Genomic DNA, 5076 nt, shown 5'->3' with positions numbered 1-5076 from the left:
ATATATATATATATATATATATATATATATATAGTTATAAACAAAGTTAGCGGTTATAATAACCGACTAAGGGATAAAATATCCGTATGTACTATCGGTATCCGTTACCTGTATTATCCTCGAGCATTGGTGTGCAGGCACACCATGCACGTAGAGTGCAGATAACAGGATAAACCAATGCAAATAATCAGAAAATGGAGAAAACCACAGATTAACAAACACATCGATTGGACCACATTTATAGATTATTTTTAATACAAAGCATGTCATAACAAAATAGGTGACGTAACATATCTTACGGCCGTTACTGATCGGTTACCAAAATGCAGTCTATAAATAAATGCGGTTGTAACTGACCGTTGAACTTAGACTTGCCCCACTGTGGACCATAGGTGGGACTCTCAGTATTAATTTCTGTGAGTAAATTTTTCTAAAGCACCCTACGATAATTGTTTACTTTTACTTCAGTTTACTCCGTTAGCATAGGTACCGCCTTTCGATAATCATGTTAGCATTTTCCTTATATATAGTTTCTTGATAACTTCTTTTTTTAAACATCCTCCCCCTTCAATCGAATTGCACCTACCCGTTAATAAATTGTAGCATTCCCTAGACCGTTACTAGCTCACTCTTTTACCTACGGACCCTGTAGCCCCTTGATGGTAAATTATATGCTCTTAACATATTGGGCTTCTAGAATATTTGTCTAATCCATGTTTTCCTTCCTTTTCCTTCTTCCCTTTGTTTATATTGTATGCTCTTGTTTTTTTACTCTGCTGAAGATCCGTTGCCTTAATTCGAATGCCCTATGAAGATAAAGAACTTTATTCTAGTATTCATTTATAGACTGCATTTTGGTAACCGATCAGTAACGGCCGTAAGATATGTTACGTCACCAATTTTATTATGTCATGCTTTGTATTAAAAATAAGCTATAAATGTGGTCCAATGTGTTTGTTAATCTGTGGTTTTCTCCATTTTCTAATTATATATATATACATATATATATATATATATATATATATATATATATATATATATATATATATATATATATATATATATATACAAACATATATATATATGTATGTATGTATGTATGTATATATGTCTATATATATATATATATATATATATAAAATAGAGTTAAACGCAGGTGTTATTCAAATTCTTTTACTTTCTACACATATTTCGAAGATATCACTAAGTTAAGTTTTTTCGTAGAATGGGCTTAAGCATCGTTTTTGATGATGATGTACCGAAGGCCAACATTTTAGATATTACACTTAACCTACACAATAATTCGTACTTCCCATACTTGTAAACACTCATTCATTTTGTTGTGGAGCGTTATAATATAGATCTTCCCCTGTTGTGTTGGTAGCCACGACAAAGTTGTAATACCTTATTTTTATAATGTTATGAGTTTTATAATGTTATGTGTTTTGTATACTTATTTTCAACGCCTTAGAACAACATTTAGAGAAATGGGACACACAGAAATGCAGCACAAATTCAATCTGAACGACTGTCAAGAATTAGTGTTGCACCGGGAGGGAAAGCTCCTCCCGGCACTCACAGGCGTTGGAAAGGTTGATAGACTGGCTATAATAGTAACTTTTCAAGGCAAGGAGCAATTGTTGGGACTCCCTAAATGTCCAACATTTTCAGGAGAACAGCAAGCTATGGTTGTTTACCAAGCAGTAGAGAAGTGGGATATAACCAACAAAATCCAGGCACTTTGCTGTGATACGACAGCAAGCAACACAGGTCGAGTAAATGGTGCCTGTAACAAATCTAGAAAAATTGTTCAATCGCGACCTGTTGTACTTCCCTTGCTATCATCATATTTTGAGTTAGTTTTTAGGAGTTGTTTTGACTTACTGACAGGTGCAACTTCTGGTCCAGCATAGTGTTTTTCGAAAGATGTAAAGAAACCTGGACGAAAGAAAGTTTACATAACTGGTAACAATGAAGTGCCTGATGATGCCGGCTCTACCATTCTTGGATTTCTTGAATATCACCTTTCTACGTAAAAACAACAGCGAAATGATTACCGAGAATTATTGGAGCTAACGATGATCTTTCTTGGCGGCATTCTGAAGAACGGGATATCGTTTCATACACCAGGAGCTGTAACTCATGCTAAGTGGATCTCAAAAGCAATTTACGCATTCAAGATATACCTGTTTCAAGATCAATTTCAGTTATCTCCTGGGGAGAAGAACTCTTTAAGAAGTATATGTATTTTTCTTGCTCGAGTATATGTTCGAGCCTGGTTTCTGTCATCAGAAGCAATTAAAGCAACTTATGATTTCCTATTTATGCGTCAACGGATAAATTATCAGGATATTAATCCAGAAATCAGTAAGGCTGCTGCGAAAGAATTTTCCAACCATTTCTGGTACTTAGCTCCCGAAACTGTGGCTCTATCTATATTTGATGACAATGTTCCAACAGGGGTGAAGGCAAGTATTGTTCATGTTATGCTGGAAGCAGACACAGGTGAAGAAGAGGAAGAAGAAAAAAATCAACTTGCACCAAAATGATTTTTCTTCCTTAACAAACATCGAGTGTTCGTACTTTGTAACTCCTCGTACAAATATCTTCTTCACGAGATATTCTATCAGCATTGATTTCCTCGACAAAGACCCTTCAACATGGAAGGATGATCCTAGTTACAAAGGTGGACTTGAAAAACTTGAGAAGACAGTTGTTGTGAATGATGTTGCAGAAAGAGATATCAAGCTCATTCAGGATTACAATAACATTCTCACAAAAGATGAAACTGAAACAATTTCAGTCCACAAAAATGAGTTGTACCTGTAATTCAAATGTCCAGCCTTATCACGTTCGGTGTGCTACGCTGAATCTCTCCGACAACTACTTTAAGGATACACGTGTTCGTGAATGCTCAGCCACTTGCACGTTAATTTCAGGAGCAGGCTGTTCTGTTGATCGGGGCAACTGGAACACTAGACGTCGTAACCGATAGAGTGCCAGTTAACCTATTTCTATATCTTGTATGTCTTCAGTATTGAGAAATTGTTTAAAATTTTGGCACAAGATCAGCAGCATGGGGAGAAGGGTTAGTCGATATTATCGATCCCAATGCTTGATTGGTGCAATATTTATCGCCCTAGAATGAATGAAAGACAAAATCGATCTCGACGGGATTTAAACTCGGAAAGTAATAAACCGGAAGAAAATGCCGCTTAGTATTTTTGTCTGATATGCTGACGTTTCTGCTAGCCCTTCATCTTTTTCAGCATAGAGTGATGATAACTAGTTTCAAATTTCGGCACAAGGACAGCAAGTTGGGGGGAGGAAATAAGTCGATTACATCGACCCCAGTACTCAACTGGAGCTTATTTTAATCGACCCCGAAACGATGAAAGGCAAAGTCGACCTCGGGGGAATTTGAATTCAGAACTTAAAGTCGGATGATATGCCGCTAAGCATTTTGCCCGGTACAGTAACGATTCTGCCAGCTCACCACCTTTCGCATGCATACTTTATTATTAATTATTACTACTCTATAGGGCGGCGAGCTGGCAGAATCGAGCTATATGGCGGCGAGCTGGCAGAATCGAGCTATAGGGCGAGCTGGCAGAATCGAGCTATAGGGCAGGCTGGCAGAATCGAGCTATAGCTGGCAGAATCGCCAAGTAAAATACTTGGTGGCATTTCGTCCGTCTTTTCCTTTGAGTTCAAATTGCTTGCCTTGTTCCAAAGTTTGAAACCCATATATTGTCCATGTAAATGACATTTTTAACTTGAAAGATAGGGAGAGTAAAAGTGAGATCGAATCATACAGCTACAGAGATAGCTACCAAACGGTTTGGAATATACTCGTACCAAATTTTCTTCCTCTGTCGGAACAGAAGCAATTTGTTCACGTTCGGTAATTTTCTATCCTCTTTTTTTATTTTTCTTGTCAGCCATACTTCGTGTGTATATGCGCGCGCATGTGTTTGCGTGTGTGTCTATGTTCCAACAATATCAGTGAGTTCTAGACACGTGGTCTTATCGTGTTGTTTCTGGATCAACATCTGTGAATACACCACGCTACGACCATTGTTGTGCAAATGAAGACCTCTCACTGTGATTGTTCTTTATAAGCAGCTTAGTCTGGTCATTTTCATGTAAGAGAAAATGACATATGAAAAGTAATATTTATTTGTTTGTTTGGGTTTCTTTTTTCTTCTTTTTTCTATTTTTATTTTTAAGGCGTCAAACTGTCAGAATCGTTGCCACACCGGACAAAATGCTTAGCAGCATTTCTCTCGGTTTCTGAGTTCAAATACCACCCGGGTCGACTTTGTCTTTCATCCTTTCGGGGTTGATAAAATAAGTACCAGTTGAGCATTGAAATCGATGTAATCGACTTAGCCCTTACCCTGAAATTTCTTGCCTTGTTCCAAAATTTGAAACTAATATTTCTTTGGTTTAAGGCGACCAACAGGTAGAATCGTTACTACGTCGGGCGCATATGCTCAGCGGCATTTCGTCCGACTGCCTGGGTCGACTTTGCTTTTCAACCTTTCGGAGATGATAAAATAAGTACTAATCGTTGTAATCGGCTTAGACCCTGCTCTAAAATTGCTAGTCTAGTTCCAAAATTTGAAAATAATGTTTATTTGATTTCAGTTTTCTTTTCTTAAAGTTAAACTTATAAGTAATTCGACTGGTTACACTCTTTATATATGTGTGTGTGTGTGTGTGTGTGTGTGCGTGCGTGTGTGTGTGTGAGAGGGTGGGAGGTGTAAACACACATGTATGTAATATATATATATTAATTTTCCAAATGAAGTTATTATATAGATTGAGATGACAAAACTTTATTACATATATGTGTGTGTGTGTGTGTGTGTGTAATTTAGAGAAAAACCACTATTAAACAATTCAATAATGAAGAATGTAATTTATACTCTCTAGAAAATAAATATATCATAAAAACCTTATTCTAAAAATCAATAAAGTACATAAAAGAATTACTAGTAAATGGTATAAAAATGACTACGCACGTTTCGTGGCTATATTTTCAAATAAATAACTAATAAAACCAATTCGATT

This window comes from Octopus bimaculoides, chromosome 1 (genome assembly GCF_001194135.2).
Source record: "Octopus bimaculoides isolate UCB-OBI-ISO-001 chromosome 1, ASM119413v2, whole genome shotgun sequence".
In the NCBI taxonomy this organism is placed as follows: domain Eukaryota; kingdom Metazoa; phylum Mollusca; class Cephalopoda; order Octopoda; family Octopodidae; genus Octopus; species Octopus bimaculoides.
Note: the sequence above shows the minus strand (reverse complement) of the source record.